The following is an 18,920-nucleotide window of genomic DNA, read 5'->3' on the forward strand; positions in this document are numbered from 1 at the left end:
TCAAATGTTGAGGCTCTGTGGGTAGATAAGGACAGCCAGCAGAAGCTACCACAAAGGAAGGAACATCATAACAGTTATTTCAAAGCCAAAGATGATATAGCAGCCTTTTAAGAGCCAACCACAAAATCTGAAAACTGGTGAGAGGAGAGAGTGGAGCAGAATGCAAACATCATTAAAAATAGCAAGGCATCAGAAGGGCCAATGTCTCAATAACTACAGCGTGTTGAGAAAGAACACCGATAAAAGGAGAAAAAAAGGCTGGGCACCAATGTCATAGTGCAAAGGGACTCCTCCTTGATATAGGACCCAGCAACAAGATTCAAGGCAACACCACCACAAAACACACGCACTCTCATGGAGTGCCTAAATAGTTCCCTAAACGTGAGCAAACAAATGAGAAAGACAACCATTGAATAAGAAAGCCATTAGGAGTGACAAAGGCATCCACTGGAACGCAATGGGCAGGGTTCACAGTGTCTGGATGTTGGGAATTGTTCACAGGAGGATTGGACTATGGGCAACTAAAAGCAGTCTTAGGCAAGATCTAAAAATACTTGATCCACAACAGGCCTATGGGAACTGATTAAGTAGGTTTACTTTACATGTCAAAGTCAAAAAGCTGTGACATCTGTCCAAAGGGTGCAATTTATCTAGATGAAATGAAGACTAGAAATGGAAATTTAGTATCATTGTGGCTAATAAGGCAATGATTAGCAACTTAAAAATACCAAGAGAACTAGCAGAACTGAAACAAGACACCAATGGGCCAAAGGATTACCAATCTCACCCAACAAGAAATAAGTAGTGATAACAGTTCTATGGTATATGGCTCTGGGGTTCAAACAGCTAAGGCACTCTTGGAGTCTAGTAAAACATCAAACCTCTGTTTTGGAGGCGTATCAATTATTACATCCAGATACCAGGCAGGAAGGGGAATCTATGTGAATGAGGTCTGTTTAAGGCTTGACATTGCTTCTAAAAGATCTAGAATGGGATGCCCTAAAGCAAGGGACAACCCTTACCTTTAAAGGCGTTCAGGCCAATGGAGCAGCAATTAACGGGAGGGGTGACAATCACCAGGAGGCATTACAATCACTGCATCCTCAGAAGAGATGACGGGCAGATCTAGTCAAACTGTAACAAAAAGCAGTCCTAATACAGGAAGGTATGGCAGCAAAATAAATCAAACTGAAGGAATCTTTACGATGTAAGTATATGAGCTGGGGGGGGGGGGAACTAAATCAGGCGATCAGCTTTTAAATAGACTAGGATCTTGTGCATCTTTGGCATTGAAAGGATCTGTGTGAAGGCTAATACAAAAACTCAGACGAAGGGGGAGGGGCACATTAACAAGGCAGTCTAAACCATGTGTAAAGATACAACGCAAGTGTTACCACGCATATTCCTTTACCACTTACATTTCATTACAACGATTTCCACTGCAAAGGCAGTAAAGGCATATGCATGGTAAAGGCAATCATCACTCTAGATTCAGAGCGAATGGGTGGGAGTGGGAGGTGTTGGAGACTTCCTGCCCGGACGAGAATGGAATGAACGGCTTGGCAAGTAGTTTTCCATTTTTAGGGTTGGAGGTAGGGGTCGTTTTTCAGGGCTGGGCCCGGGTTTTAGGACAGGGGTTGGGGTGTAACCTTCACCAGGCATATCCTTTTAGCAAGAATGCCTTTACAAACAAATTTGTTGTAAAAGCATGTGCTGTAAATGCATGTGTGGTAAGACATGGTCAAGACTGCATTGTTATGGCATGCAAACCAATCATATGCGTGGTTCTATCATGCAACCAATGAAGGGTATTAAGAAAAAGGTAAGGTTTTTGATGCTGAATGACTGAGCACCTATAAAAGGTCATCAGTGCCCACAGAAAATCCTAGAAGATGATAGTAAAGAAGAAACAGAATATCCATCTGAGAAATTAAACGTCAACAAGTGGGGGGGTGGAAAATCAAACTGATGGCCCTATGGACGAGTACAGAAAACAGGGGAACAGAAACATTAACTGCTATATGTAGCTTACCTAGCTAAGTGCCATTTTGATAATCATCTAGTAAAAGGCACCACGTATAACCATCTGAGGGATACTGCAGTTTACTTCAGAATAAAGGCGGTGGGCATGAAGAGCAAGGAAACAAGAAGTCAATTCAATTAATGGACAGATGCAGCCATTATGAAAGCAATCAACGCACTGAACAGAGAAGATCCGGGGGCAGCATCGCCACACTTTTCATGATGTCAAAATGAAAAGTACCAGTAGGTTGCCCATCGAACTGTAAGTTAATCAGCATGCTGAGGTGAAACAAAATTACTGGAAAGCATGCTGCCAACTAAAATCCAGGAATAGACTGAAGTGTAACTAATTCGACATCACTCATTCAAGTATGCTACACATCACATTTGGCCAAAATATCTGTGCTCCTCTGAATTACAAATGCTCAATATTGCCAGATATTTAGCATTCCTGGTCTTCTCCCAGGGCTTTGATCATGTTGACAAACTTAACTAAGGAAACTTGGAAGGCAGACTGAACGAAATATCTCACTGAAAACATCGATACAAATTTGAAGAGTCCTCTTCATATAAGATTACAATCTATTTGGGTGCAAAGAAGAGGTACATGCTAGCTCTGACGCTCTTCAATTATGCACCAACAATCTCCTAGGTGTATGAAATACAGACTCAATGTTCATATGTAGGAAATACACGGATCCATGTTGGTGTGCATGCAGATATTTATGTTGTCAGACAGAAGAAAAGCCTTCAGAAATGAAGGACGTGATAACAAAACATCACGTCAAAACTATTGTTAGAATACCATGAGTGCCGTGAAAAGTCAAATTTGAGGAATTGTCTGAACACTAAATCCCGAAGCAAAGTCATCGTAAAGAAGACCGGAGTGAAAAAATAAAGATTACTAGTTCTGCTACTCTAGTGTACTGGTAGACTTCAACATCAACTGGGGAAACTGCAGAAAAGGTGTGAGGTTTTTAATACAAAAGCAAGACTTCTGTCAAGAAACCAAATATTTGTCTTCATTTCACAAGTTTCAGGTATGCAATGAGATTGTATCCTTTATAGGTACAGAAATCCATGGTGTTAAGAGCTAATGCAGCACTAATTTCAGTACACACTGGCAATTAAAGAACATTGGGCTCCCCAGGAGTAATACAATGTACAATACAAGCTCCTAGGGCCAGCACCAAAGAGCCCTTGAAAGAGACTGCAGTTTTCATGTCATCATACTCACGGAAATTAAAGGAAGCCCGAGTAAAGTCGCCGACCGCAGCTACTGCTGAAGAATAAGTACGCAAGGAAATGGTGAGAAGGGATTACTGACATACAAGTGACGCCTGCTAGGTAGAGGGCTAAAATGAGGATAAAAAACGTCAGGGAGTGTGCAAATGGATGCAGTGTCCGGATTAGCAAACTACACAAGTACCGAGTATTGGAACCAAAGAATTATTATAAGAAATCGGAGAAAAAAGGAATTATATTGACAAGAAGACTATTTGTTGGTGGTCGCACGATTCATACAATGCCCGGGCAAATTGGCCTACTAGCTGAAAACAACGATGGTGTGTTTTTAGGTTGTAACAAAGCAATTTTACAGCACATTTGTGAGGATTTGATAAAGTTTGGAATAACGTTACTATTCAATATACTGTTTCTAAATAAATCCCTAACAAGAAGTTACATATCTGCTCTGACAACTAAGAATCACAAAACAGGACCGAAGAAACGTACCATTGAAAAACAAATGACATATATAAAATGAATATCCTAGTGTATTTAAAAATAAATTAAAAAGCGCAGTGGGAGGGGTCATCCTGTTGCGCTGTCGAGCAAATACCAGTACACCAAGGAAGAATCTTTAACATGACTCTGCATCATTTGCTACCATCCATATGGTCATTTGCCAGCATCGTACATCCACATTTTAAAAGGGGTTATTATTCATACCTGCTTGGGAAAGTCAGTTTCGGAAGTGGCACAATGACACTGTTTTGACCAGTTCAGCTTCACTCAAGATAGTGTTTAGCCCATTCCTATGAGGCTCTAACCATCCAAGGTATAAAACCCTGCAAAGGAGTCCAAGAAACTGGGGTTTCCACAAGTGAGGTTAAGCCGCCAGAATGATCTCATCTGCCAGGTCTGAGAAACATCAATAACACTAAAGTGATCATTTAAGTAAGACTAGCAGCCTGGATAAATGAAAAATCATACCGGCACCGGCAGCCTCACTGTGATGCAGGCGTTTGTTTACACGCGTGACTGAGGGGAGGAGCTGTGTCGTCACAGAAGACAGCCGGAGCAGGAAGGCGATGCAGCAGAGCAGATTAACAGGCATTGTAGAGCGGGAACAGGGGCCGGAGACACGGGGGGGGCGGGAACGGGCATTGTAGAGCGGGAAAGGGGGCCCGGAGACACGGGGGCGGGAACGGGCATTGTAGAGCGGGAAAGGGGGCCCGGAGACACGGAGAGCGGGAGGGGGGCGGGAACGGGCATTGTAGAGGAAAGCACGGTCACCAGCGGGAGGGGGGCGGGGACAGGAGACGCGAGCAGGAGAGGGGGTGGGAACAGCGGAAAATTAAAGCAAGCACTCACCTGGACTTCTTCCGGGTGCCTTCAATGCCGGAACAGATTCGGGGGCGTTCCCGGCTTTCGGCTGACGTCGCGTGACGTCGGCAAAAGCCAAAGAATCTCGGGAACGCCCCCGAGTCTGGTCCGGCATTGACGGACAGGCCCCTCGTCCAATGGCTAGGCTCCATTTATGGAGCCAGCCAATGAATGACGAGGGCCGACCCAAACCCACACTACAGTTCTCATTAGGTTTTCGCCTGCGCGAAAACGCTGCGCAGAGCGCAGCTTTCGCTAGGCAAAACCTAAAAAGGACTGCCTCCCAATCTCTGACTAATATAGAGTAATCCAACTGTTTACAAAAAGTAATGTATGCATGGAGCCCACTTATATTTCAACAAAAGTGAACTAAGAAAAACATCTACTACAGTGGTACAAGTCCAATGCCCAAGGGGTTACGTTTCTCTAGGGAGCCAATGCAACTAGAGTAAAGTTCCATGCAGGAAGAGAACACTTCTTGGATACAGATCCATTGAAGACACCATCATCAGACTTTGTATTCCCTTAGATAACTCCCTCGGTGTCTAACAAACACTACAAGGGAATTCCATGTGCAGAACAGTAACCCAAAGATGCAGAATATTCGGAAATGTTTCACTATTCACCTCAGAGTTAGAGTTCCAGCGATAAGAACTACACCTAGGAGACAGGTTTACAGTCATTATCTACATGACAGAGTATTTCACTGTGCAGCCTTTATGTGTTTCCGTGGAGTCCACGGTGTGGGACCCTTTACTGCTTTGCTAAAGTTGGCCTGGTCTACGGAAAGCAGATGCAGTAGATCGCCCGACTTATGCATCATTTTTTAGACAACAGAGTGAATCATATTTAGCCAGTGTGGAAGCACGATATCTCAGTGCGGCAGCATTAATGCACAGATGATCCCAATACAGACGACGACAAGTAAAGCCTAAAGGTTTAGAATCTAGACTCAAGAGTAAAGTAGGTTTACACAGTTTAATTGCTGAGCACAGACTTATCCAATCATTCTCCTCCCCCTCGCTACTTGGGAATCAGATTCAAGTGAATACACACAGACTAAATGTACACTCAATGAGGTGAATCATAACGGTAGCCATTATCAATGTCAAGGCTACTTAGTGGCAGGTCGAAAAAAAGCTGCTACAAATACATCAAGAAAAGGGTTTCAAACAGTCTCTTTATTACTACAAAAATATATTTATAGTAAGCAATCCTCCAATGATCTGCATAATGAATCACTGACTAGTGCAATGCAGCAACAAGATCGATATAAACCTTGTCACTAAGAAAAAATGGAAGTTCTAAAATTCAGCACTACTGGGCTAAATTATGCATACACGATAACAGTTGCTGGTTTTTCAATAACTGGAGGACCCAAATTGGGCTATGCAGATACTACTGCACCTATGTTACTATCCACGTGGTATATTAATGCATGCATATTGAGCACTTTCAATAGTACCAGGTGTGTGTCAATATGCTTGCAGGGTTTGCACAATTTGTAGCAAACAGGACTACAAAAAGGCTACCAGGATACTTCTCTTTGTTAATTCACACCTCCTATTAATCAGAACTATCAAATATCACGGACATCATCCACTTAACCCATGGGTAGACAAATATTTTCTCATGGGCTAAAAAGTACAGCCTATGTGCCACCCCCATGCTGGTAAAAGCCTAGGCAGACCGGGTGTAATGGGGATTTGAAGGGACAGAAAATAAACATTTGCTTTTTCAAAAGAATAGTAGAAATATCTCCTTTGACTTTTTTTGCACATTTTGCTACTGCTCATCTCATAATGTGTGCATTCTATACATTTAAGTTTTGTAGTCTGGTATAATGTGTTTAATACATTTTCAAACAAATTACTTGTATATTCACACTGCTTACTATCATATGATGGGACCTAATCGCACTAAAAATATAGCACCACTCTTCCTCAGAGCACCAACCAGGATTCAAATAAATGACCTTCCATTACACTGAACAGGACAGTAGTCTTTTCAGCTTCCCGCTGGCCATCTCTTACTCACTAACCTTGCCCTTTCTACTCCTATTTGTTGTGCCCATACTTTTCCTAAGCACTTCATGTCCACGAAGCTAAGCCATCACTTAGGAGCAGCGTTGCCTTGCTGATAGTACAAGCTGAACTATATGTAGAAACAAAGCCTGTATCCTGAAGATCACAAAAACAATGTTTCCCTGTAAAATAGTTCTTTGATTTCAAATTATGGGCTTTGTTCCTATACTAATTTTCGTTTGTTCTAGAAGCAGGGCAGCACAGCTCATTAAACAAGCTGAACGGACTATATTAAAAAAAAAAAAAAAGCAGTGGTTTACCGAAACTTGAGGGGACCCCCTGCAAGTTACATGGAGGTGGCCCTCTGGTCCATTCAAGCCCGCTGGCCATGCGCAGTGCCAGAGGGGGCCCCAGGAGCTCGGCGGCCCCCTGCACCGCAGGGGCCATCATTACGCCACTGAAAAAAAAAAAGACAATCACAAGTCAATGTTGATTGCTTAGCAGAAACGGAATAAAAATGTTACTCGAGCAGTGTTATACCGCTGCTGCAGTTTACCATGTTCCCAGAGGATGGTCTGTGGGCTGCAGGGAAAGGTTTGCTGGGCCGTACTTTAAGTACTACTGAACCTAATCAGGAGGCAGTAGTTATACAATGATTACAAGCCTGGCCAGAATGACAAATTCAAAAAGTGAATAATGTCTGCTCTGACAAGCACTTGGGCATGTCAGACAGAAATTTCAAGTAATGGATAACCAACCTCCTATTCCACCTTTACTTGTACAAGATAATTAAAATAACTATAAAACTTGAGAAGTATTAACTGGGTAGGTGGTTAATTCCAGGCTAGATAATGCTGGCATTGTTAGTCTTCTGAAGTTTCTGTAGTGTACAGAGGTTACCGTCACTTGGGTCACAGATCTGGGTAGATGTCAGCTTCTTATTGTCAGACAAGAAGCACTGATCTCGGCAGCAAATGAGATCAAGTGAGATTTACCTTTAAGACCAACTGCTGGATTCTAAGGTTTGTACATCTCAAATTTAATCAAGATGCCCTTCTCCAAGCATTACTAAACAATTAAATTTAGTAAACCGATCTGGACCCTAAAAATCAGAATTCATTCTGTGCATGCCCAGGTCTATACAAAAGTTCCCAAAAATATTGCAAGCTTCCAAAAACTACTTTGCTTTCTATTCAAGCTTTGGTCTTTAACCCGTTCGCTGCGGGTGTCGGCCAACGGCCGTCGCAAGCACTACCTCCGTAGTGCTGCGCACATCCGTTGGCCAACGCGCCCCCGCCCGCTTAATAGAACGCTCCGCACTGGCGCGGAACGTTCAAAGCAGCAAACGGGTTAACACCATTTTCCAGTACATGGTTAGTATAGAGACCAGAGCCAATTCGTGCATAGTGTACTAGAATATTGTAATTACCTATTTATACTCCTCCAAATAGATAATCCAGCCCATGCTCTTAGTCAACAGGTCAAAAGTAACCTTGCCCAAATTCAAGTGAATTGTTTTTTTTAGCAATTTTGGCTTCTGGTGAACTCTGCCAAAAGAGTTTTGTGACCCATCTCAACAGGAACAAAGTTCTCTTATTTTACAGAGTTTTCTATAGCGCGAACTTCACCCGAATCGGGTATCAGAATGCTTTAAATAGCACCAGCTGCATTACACGAGGGCACATTTATTTTTGTTAGGCACGAGGAGATTAAGTTATTTGCCCAGAATCACAGGAAGTTCTGCGTCATTGCCAAGACTCGAACCCAGATCCCCAGACTCGAGGTCGACCGCCCTAGCCGTTAAGCCAACTCCTCTCCTCAAATACTCTGGCAGATGCAAACAGTTTTAATTATAAGGATCCCTCCTAGAGGGCAGAACATGATGTGATTGGAGACTGTCAAAGTAAGGAGTAGCAGGAAAGAATTCTCAAAACCGTCAGCATAAACAATCTACTAATTGAGTCTCTGCCTCACCCTCCACCTCTTTGATAATGCAAACATTCACCTCCCACTTTGAAAGCTGGTAATGGTGGAGACCAGGTCTCACCAGGATCCTCCACACGATGAGCGATCCGGGGACTTCCTTAACCACTCTGGTGTGGAGTAAAAGAAAGCATTTTAATGACCGGCGATGCAAAAGAACTTCTCCAGGCAAGTTCCACCACTCGAGTCACAGAAAAAACGTACATTCCATTTGATCTAATAACAAAAACCTCTATGGATCGAAACACCTATGAAAGGCAACACCTTAGCTTTAGTGGTCTTAACGTCAGAAGCACTTTCTATTGTGAAATGTTCTGCTGCTCCCTTGCTGCAGTGTGGACGTCTGGAGGGAACGCTGAGTGAGCCACCAAACATTCCTGCAGCATACAGACTGCCATCATCTAGAGCACAGGAAAAAACAGTGCACATAAATAGATATCTTTAGGACAGATTCTTGTCTGCATTCCTATCATCATCTTCCATTCGAGCTACATTAAGTCTTTCAAAATACAAGTACCACACGTATATTATGACTCCAAGTTCTTCTTTGGTGAATACCCATTAGCACTGATCAGGCCGTGATCTCTGAAATAACTTCACAATGTTTAAAGTATGTGAATACATTAACTCTAAAAATACTTGCTTTGGAATTCTAATAATCATTCTGCCTACGCACACAAATGTATAAGCATCATCAGAATAAATAGCCTGCTTAAATAACCCTTATTTTCCAATATATAGAGCCAGAAATCATTACGTATCGACCAGTGTGCCCAAATCAGAAAACAGGCTTCGCTCTAGCAGATTTTATTCTACTTTAATTTTAGTGTTCCATCACAATAAAGGCACACGCAGCAGCTGTGTGGGTTTCTTTAGGTAGAGACACTGCAGATGGCATGCACTCATTACTCTCACTGATGTGTGTGATATACCAGCCGAGGTAGACGCTTGCTTACACAACAAGCATTCGCAATGCAATAGGTTGCGCATATATAAGAGTTTAAGCTATTGGCATTTTAAATGCCAATAGCTTAACCCGTTGCGTGCCAACGGCCGTCGCGAGCACTACCTCCGTAGTGCTGTGCACGTCCGCTGGTCGGCGCGGCCCCGCCTGCGCACGGAAACTTCCGCACTGCGGCAGATTCTGCGCCGCGCTACAGGGGTTAAACTCTTGCAAATGTGAGACCTATTGCATTGCGAATGCTATTTTGGGAAAAGCAGCTCCTGCCACGCTTTCACGTTAATTGGGACCGCACCCCTTTCTTTAGACCGGTTCTTTTACAGAAAGGGGCGTGGCCGCCATTAAAGTGAAAGCGCTGTAAGGGCGCTTTTACTACAAAAAAAAAAAAAAAAACTGTTAAGTTGCTTAACTAATGCTTTTTTTTGTATTAACGCCCCATGCCGTGGTTTCACTTTAATAGCTGCCACGCCCCTTTCGGTAGTGCCACGCCCCTTTCTTTAGACGTGCCGCGTCTACCGAAAGGGGCGCGGCCGCCATTAACATGTTAGCACGGCATGGGGCGCTTGTTAAGAAAACAGCCAGATTTTCTTTGATTAAGACTGCGCCCCTTCGCCGGCGTCTGTGCAGCAGGCAAGGGGGGCTAGGGAGACTGAGTGCATTTAAAAGTTATAGCGCGACGCCCATTATGCGGGCGCTGCGCTACTAAAAACAACAGATTGGCAAAGAGTTTGGGAAGCTGCGCATATCCACGCGGCCACCACAGTCCAAAAATTAAACTTAAATAAATAGAAAAAAATAATTTACCTTAGTACGGTGATCCGCACATAAAACAAGAAATGAAAATGAAATGTCTGTTAGAAGCAGACTGAAGCTGGTGTCCAGCGAGAGCGGAGAACAATTTAAGTAAATAGATCCACGGAACTACTAATGAAAGCTCCCGAGCTAGGACACATGTAAACGAGCCAGTCCTCATATGAGGCAACAGAAGACAGGGAGGAACTAAAGAGGGACTAATAAGCCCATCAACAAATCGGAAGCCAACATTTACAAAGCACAATGACATAAGTCAATGAAAAATATGGGCTGAGAGTGGGCGGAGCTTCTAGTCCCTACCGGAATACAGCATGCCCCACAGAGCAGCGCATGCGAAGCCCAGTCATCCCCGCTCAGTCGTCCCCTTCCAAGACTGTCAAATAAATAAGGCGCTATCTTCGCTCCGGGAAGCACAGACCCAGTGGGCCCCGGAGTCTCATCTGACAACGCCACTCTGGCTCCATGCCAGAGGCAAGAAGAACGATGGGGCACCACAGTCACAAGGCAGGCATCGAAGGTGGCCTGGATCTCGCTGACAGCACTACTCCAGATCCAGCTAGGGATCCGTGGGGCCCGACTGGTGCAGAGATCAAACGCCGCTGGAGGGGATCCAGTAAGAGCCCCTCTCTTCCCCCTGGGTACCAAAAGTGCAACAGAGGGGCTGGACCTGACAAATATGAGGGGCAACTTTTAACTGGGCAAGGGTCGCTCTGGGAAAATCGGAGAGGTGCAGAACGAACGTTGGTTCAGGTTCTGCCAGCTCACAAGGCCTGGAGTGCTGACCGGAAGACTTTGATGGACACGGTGAAGTCAAATAAGTATTTGACTACTTGTGTTTGTGGGACTTCGCCAATGACGTGGAATGAGACTAACGTCTGGAAGGGCTTTGAACTGTCCTGGGACATTCTGCGGAACAGGGATTGTAGTTGAGTGGGTGGTTGTAGTGGAGTACGTTGGTTAAACCTTAGCGAAGTGGGTGGGGTGGCAGAGCGGAATAGAGTGGCAGAGGTAAATAGTGTCAGAATGGAGTGCCGTGGAAGAACATGAATGGAGTGCCATAGTGTGGAGTATGCAATTGAAATGACCATTACATTTGTAACGAAATACGGTTTTACTGTACACAAATGATAATGTGTGCAAATTACATAACCTAGCATACTGATGTGTTTTGATCGTATTGAAATGTTTGTTTCCACCACATTCCAGAATCACAAAAACATGTGCTTTGTTGAACTAATTCTGATCTGTTTAGACACCAACACATTTCATTTTTGCAGTGTGCTTAGAAGAAAAAAATTACATTCTACACCTTCTCCTCTTACATGATACTCAGCAGGATTAGCACAAATTATCTCAATCTGAGGTCAGAGAAAGAAAAGTAAACACCAAGCTCCCCCTGAAGAGTTTGACAATAACCTCTTTCTTTGAATGGACATCAAATGTGACAAGAACAAGAATTAAAGGCTGGTTTACAAAAAGCGAGTTCGTGGAAGAATACAGTAAACAAAGTTTGGGCAAAGGGGAGAAAGAACTGAAGCAACTGGACAGCCTACATCAAATAAAGCCAGCATATAGAAAGCAAAAAAGTGTGAGTTAGAAACTACAAAACCAATAGTAAGCAACAGGCGGAATGCCCTGAAGGTCTTGAGCAAACCAGCCAACTGTCTATTAGGCTTCGACCTAAACAATGACATGCCGTCTACACGACCACGGGAAAGAACAGAGGGCAAAGGTCACATTAACAGAGGACATTGGTTGGGTTACCAGTGTTGGGAAAAATTACAGCTATAGCTCTTTAAGTATATATTTAAAACAAAAATGTTTTAAGCAATAGGTCCAACTTTCACATTTGCACAAGTTGGACAGTGAGAACTTATACTTGTACAGACACCATGCTGTGAAGCATTATTCGTTTTGATAAATATAATACATTTGAAAAATTTTAAATTTATTCATTAGACAATCCTCAAGAGTGGACTGGGAGCAAAATAAAGATAACTGAATTCTATTCAAGTAGTTTTGCCTTTACCACTCATGGTAGAAGGGAATAAAAGACAAGAAAGAATCCCTTTTAATACCATTACGGAAATAGTCAAATTACTGTGAGAAAAGCAGGAGACGAAAATTATATCTAGAATTTAATCTGATCAGTCATTCTTTCATAAAAATTGAGAGAGAAAAAAAAACGACCATGCTGTGGCATTTAGTATCTAAAATTCTTTATTTGGTTATTTTAAAACCATAAAAGTTGCAGTAAATAAAAACATACAGTGACGCGACTATACACTCAGCTAATAGAGTGAAGATTAAAATAAAACCAGGCCTGGATGGGTACACAGCAACCTTTTACAAGTCTTTTCTAGAGCAACTAAAAACTACCATGAAGAGGGTGTTCAATTACTGTTCGGAGAATGAGTTGGTATCACAATCCATGTCTGAAGGCAACATAATAGTAATTCCAAAGGAGGGTAAGGATCAGCTGTTACACAAGAACTATGGACCCCTATCCAGGATTAACGTGGACTGCAAAATATATGCAAAAATCCTAGCAACCAGACTAAATCCCGTCCTACCCAATTTAAGCAATTCCCAAGTAGGTTTCCTGAGAACCCGTATGTCAAACGACAACACCAGAGTCCTCTGCCTCATACTAGAGCACACTGCACAGAAAGAGGCAGCAGTAGCAATCACCCTTGATGCCGAGAAGGTCTTCAATAGTGTATCATGGACTTTCCTGGAGCAGTGCATGAAATCCTTCAACTTAGGGGAAGGTTATATACGGAAGATGATGGCGCTGTATGGGGACCCAAGAGCACATATTGTCATTAATGGGGCACTCTCCGAACCATTTACGCTACAATGCGGTACTAGACAGTGCTGCCCACTGTCCCCCTCACTCTTTCTGCTGGCATTAGAACCCCTGATCAGCGACATTCAAGCAAACACGAAAATAAAAGGGGTCAATATTAAGGACATTGAAATAAAATTGGCTGCATACGCGGATGACATTCTAATTGTAACGGAGCAACCAAAGACCTCAATTGAGGCCCTGATCGACACCATAGAGATCTACTCCGGTCACTTCAGGATATAAGCTCAACAGGGACAAATCAGAATGCAAACCCCTGAACATCCACTGCACTAGAGACACCCTAGGGGGATCAGGCCTGGCCTGGCCAACAGGGTTTATCAAATATCTAGGTATACACTTTGGTAAAGACCTCATGAGCAAACCAGGCCACAATGAGAAAATCCTGCTAGGAAAAATAAAGAAACTCTTGGAGGCCTGGTCCCTGAAATTTATAAATTGGTAGGGAAGAGTCGAAACGATCAAAATGATGATCGATCCAATGATCAACTACCTGATCAATATGCTTCCACTCCTGCTCACAGATGACTTCCACCGTAAAGCAGATAACCGGATTACTAAATTCTTATGGCATTGGAAGAAGGCACGTATAAGCATCAAAAAACTAAGACTGGAGAAAGAACTGAGAGGGGTAAATCTAGCAGACTTTAGTTTAGAACCTTTCAAACTGCATTTCTAGCAAAACAAGGGGGCTACTGGATATCACCTCCCCGCGGTTACACACCGGTATGGCTACAAGTCGAGGGAGCCATACTTAACAATTTAAACCCAATGGCGCTGTTAACATCTAACAAGCATTCTCACTCCTCCAGCTCCATTTTTAAAACCACAAAAATTGCCCTTCTAAAAATAGACAAGAAAATGGATAACAGCATAAAAAAACTCGAAATGGGAGTCACTCTGGGCCAACAGCAAGATCAGATACAAGGGGAAATGCCTAGCTCTCGACACTTGGATGGAGAAAGGCAAGTCCCACCCAGCCCAACTAGAGGAAGGGGGATACCCCACCACGTTTGCCGTACTGAAATCTAGACATAACCTAACAAACATCGAATTCTACAACTTCCTGAATATCATAACCGCCCTATCCAAAGCCAAACTATCACCTGCCCAACCGTCAATCCCACAATTTTTGGCAAAGAACAGGCTAGGTCATCAGGCATCGCACCTCTATAAACTTCTACGCCCAAACTCCACCAAACTTAACAAGACAACTAACTATTTGTTAAAACAAGGCAAGATCTCACTTAATGAGCAAGAACTGGCTACACTATGGTCCTCTGCCTCACGTAATAAAATCAGCCTGGTTCTATCACATACAAAATTCTGGCTACTTCACAAGGCCAAGGAGCTATGCTGGAACTGTAGCAAGGAAAAAGGGGGACCTAGCACATCTTATCTACTATTGCCCATCACTCAAATCGTTCTGGGAGAAAATCTTTGGGTTCATAGATAATGTACTGGACTGCACTCTAACAGCTGAATTTTCCTCCCTCACCACCGCATTCATGACCACAGGACTAAGATCAGAGCAGGACAAAGACCTACTTGACCTGCTTCTCACCACTGCAGTGAAAATGGTCCTGACCAACTGGAAGGACACAGCTGAGACCTCATACAAAGGCTGCAGAGGCGCAGACAACATTGCTCTACAGAACTCACCATGGAGGCCAGCAACCAGGGGGATGTGGGAGTTACTTGACTCTTACAAACCCCCTTGAATCCATTCCGGCTCACTCGTCCCCTCCCCCTCGGGGGGCGAACGATTTTGGAATGCTCCCACCAGGGGCTGAAGAGACACCAGGGGGCCTTGATGGACTGCCACTCCTGCCACAGGTTAACTCGTGGGGTGTCAGCCTATAACCTTGATTCAACTCATTGCTACAGAGCCTCTCGTATCCTCCTTTCACCCCTTTCTTTTCTGTCTTTCTATCATCCTATGTCTAATTTCTCAGCAAGTGTCTCCTAGGGCACTGACTAGTATGCGCTGGACTAGCCAGCAAAACTATGGTCAGTAAAGTTTTCAACGAAGTCTTTTCTCTTTTTCACTTTTCATAAGTATTTTATTCATACTCCTAAAGGTAATTTTTGGAAAATGTTGAAGATTTGTTCAACCATAAATCATGTATATCCAACTTGGTTATCAACAAGCATTTTTTGCATCCGACTTATTTTTCAAATATATTCCAAATACATTCCAATGCATTTCGGCCGTGGGGCCTTCATAAGGGAAATCTGTGAAACAAAGGTTGTATCTATCACTATTTTGCATGTTCAAATATTATTCACTAAACAGTATGATATAAACAATGAAGGTATGTTAATGAAAAAAAATCATGCTTGTTTCTAACTTAAACAAACAGAAACATGAATGTGATAACAACTAAACAGTCGCTGAAGTGTTAACTACCTTCCCCTCGATCTCCTATCATGGCACGTTGTGGTAATCTTTTGTAAAATGTAACCCTAGGCTGATGTATATTACGCGCTGAAATGTTAAATTATCCCTACGGGTTGCCCATCTAATTTGGCGGACTGGTAACCTTCTAAAACGTGGAACTGGCTATGTGCTTGCCGGAATCGGCATATGTGCAATGTCAGCTTTTGCTGAGTTTACTTATAAAAACGCACAGGTTGAATGTTACGCTCGCGCTTTAAAAAAACATAACGGTAAAGGTTTAACGCTCAAAAAAGGTGCTTACCGGACTTACAATATTCTTGGAAGTTCAAACACGCTGCCTGAACTGCTGCTCACCGCGACGATGTCGGCGTGTGACAAAAATGGGGTATGCTTACACAAGAATTACACGCGCCTATGTTAAAGGGCCAGGCTGCTAAGATTTAAAGGGCCAGGCTAATACGATTTAAAGGGACTATACAAGATACTGTGTTAAACCATAGTGGGGGGGCGTCACTGTAGGACACCTAATAAAACATGAAGTGAGGATACTCAAAACGTATATCTAATAATCATGACCTTTGATAACATGCATGTAATATCGGTATGACGCACAGCACAAAACATGAATTGATGCATGGTAAAAGTATAGATCATAAGTAACAGCTAAATTCTGTCCGTTCATTAATCCCATGAGGGCGCAGAGTCTAAGTGGTATATCCAGTGGTTCTCACGTTTTAACAGAGCTTTTCTGTTGTCGGTTTCTTCATTTTTTTCCACTACTTCCAATATACAAGCTTTTATTTTATTTATTTGATGATTGTGCTCAACAAAGTGGGTAGCTACTGCTGATTTTAACGCTTTGGTTCTTAAGTTACATTTATGTTCGGTTAACCTGGTTTTGAATTTGCGTTCTGTCTGTCCAACATAGGCTTTACCGCATGGGCATTTCATCATGTAAACAATGTTTTTGGTGTCACACGTACCATTAACTTGTAACTTGATTTTATTCCCTCTCATAGGGTGGGTAATGGTGTTACCTTCCATAATAGTATTGCAATTGCTGCAGTTTTTACATGGGATAGTGCCTCTGAACTTCATGTTGGGTTTCGTTACTGTAGCTTTCTTGATAATTTCTCCTACATTTTTTGCTCTGGAGAATGCAAATAATGGTTCATCAATGAAAATGTTGTTGAAAACTGGTTCAGTCTGTAGTATTCGCCAATGTTTCTTAATGATTTTCTTGAACTGTGGACTAACTGGAAAATTTACTTAAACATTTTTTTTTGTTGAAAATATCTTTATTGCAGCAAAATAGGTGGTACAATCAACGCATTTGTCTCATTTCCACTGTCGACCATTATATATATGCATCTCCATCATATGTGCCACACAGCCATTTAGCTCACACCCCGAATGGTCGAGTGGCGCAACAGCGGAGAAAGTTCTGTGCTGGAGTATACCTCATGGCTCAGTGACAACCAGTCATCCGGGAAATGGCAGTGCTGCTTTTCAGTCCTCTCATCCTCCCCCCCCGTGCGCAATGTCCAGTAGGATCAGTAGTCCCTCTTCTCCATTTCTGGTCAACAATCCCCCTTCCCACCCCTTCCTCCCAACCCCTCTTACTCCCCTCCCCTCTCCTAGTTCTACTCCCCCCACCCCTATCCCTGCCCCCCACTCCCCCAGACATGCCAGTGTACCACCAGTGTGAGTCCACATCCATCTCAACCAATCCAGACCGAGGTAGACCATCAGGAGCAATCAACAAACAACTTGCAGTCATCACCTAGGAAGTAGGGGAACAAGGGAGGGAGTCTAGGCCACCATCTCTCCAGGCGGTTGCTCTGCCGGAGCAGGGCTATGCGCCGGGGTGTCTTCCTCATCCAGGTCCAAAAGTGTGAGGTCTAAGACCAACCTCTCCCACGCCCTGGCCCTCTCCAGAGCCGCGTCATTGCCTGCTCTAAGTGCAGACTGCATACGGAGCTCTCCCTCACACCGGGCCCATTTGAGAAGCTCAGCCTTCCATCATTCCACCGTGGGACCCCTATTCGCCTTCCATTGGGATGTTATGGCCCACTTCGCTAGGAGTAGGCCCAGGTCCAGAAACTTGCTAGTAATCTTGTTCTTCGATGTGTGTGGGAACCAGTGTAGGATGCAGTGTGTCATGGTGAACTGCAAGTCCCTCTCCGTAACCTCCCTCCCCTCAGGCTATCCACTACCTCCCGCCAAAAGGAACCCAACTCTGGGCAGGACCAGAACATGTGCTGGAAATCAGCCAAGTCCGCCGGGCATCGCGGGCAGGCCGCCGGATGGGCTGGGAAATATTTATGTAATTTGTCAGGGGTCAGGGAGGCACTGTGCAGGACATAAAAGTGCACCAGCTGGAACCTAGCGTTGCGCGTCCCGTTTCGGGCCCGTTCCACTATGCCAGTCCACGCCTCCTCAGGGATCTCCGTCGCCAGGTCAGCCTCCCATCTCGCCTTCAGGGACAGCAGTTGGGAGACTGTCTCCGAGACCATGCGCCTATATAGGCATGTGACTGCCTTGACCGTCCCCGCCATCATCACCACGTACTGGCAGCCCAGGGACAGTGGCGGCTCCGACATGCCCGTCTTCCAGTGCTTGCGGATCGCCGTCGTTAGTGCCGCATGAAGGAGGAAGTCCCCCCCCCCCCCCCGCCAGCTCAAAGCGGTCTCTCAGGAGGTCAAATGGCAGCAGCACCCCGTTCTCATAGAGGTCCCCCATGGACGTCAGCCCCTGCAGCTCCCAACTTTCTAGACCATGCCACGAGCCCCCATGCGGTAGTGCCCGGCACAGCTTTAGCGGGATCTCAGGTGCATATGGGACCGTAATACGGCCCCTCCGGCGATATCTATTCCAGCATTTCCGGGCCGTCGCAAATTCCTGAGTGAGGTGGAAATCTCCCACCGGGAGCCCCAGAACAATCCGGGATAACACCTGAACCGGGCCCGCCGGCTCCCCCGATCCGTCCACCCCTCTCCTGTCTCTCGCGACCCATTGCGTCAGCCATTGCAGCTGTGCCGCTAGGTAGTATAGTTCGTAGTCTGGCACCGCAAGTCCTCCTTCCGCTATAGGGCGGAGAAGTGTATTGTGTGCTACCCTGCGCCTGCCCGCCCCCCACAGAAAGCCGATTACCATCGACCTCAGCCGCCGGAAGTAGCTCGCCGGGATCCAGTTCGGGAGGGTCCTGAAGAAATAAAGCAGCCGCGGCAGGGTCACCAT

The 18,920-nt window shown here is 44.4% G+C and overlaps 1 protein-coding gene across 3 annotated transcripts in view; it reads right to left on the reverse strand.

Moving 5' to 3' along the window:
- Positions 1–18,920, reverse strand: part of ENAH (ENAH actin regulator) — a 799,370-nt gene that overhangs the window by 721,100 nt on the left and 59,350 nt on the right. The window contains exon 1 of one of the 3 annotated variants that reach the window (XM_086926158.1): positions 8,901–8,938. The exons of the other annotated variants lie outside the window; for them this stretch is intronic. The gene's annotated coding sequence lies outside the window, so the exon portion shown is untranslated. Of the gene's footprint in view, positions 1–8,900; positions 8,939–18,920 lie in introns of those variants that run through there. 3 annotated transcript variants of the gene reach the window in all.

This window comes from Lissotriton vulgaris, chromosome 6 (assembly GCF_964263255.1).
Source record: "Lissotriton vulgaris chromosome 6, aLisVul1.2, whole genome shotgun sequence".
Taxonomy (NCBI): domain Eukaryota; kingdom Metazoa; phylum Chordata; class Amphibia; order Caudata; family Salamandridae; genus Lissotriton; species Lissotriton vulgaris.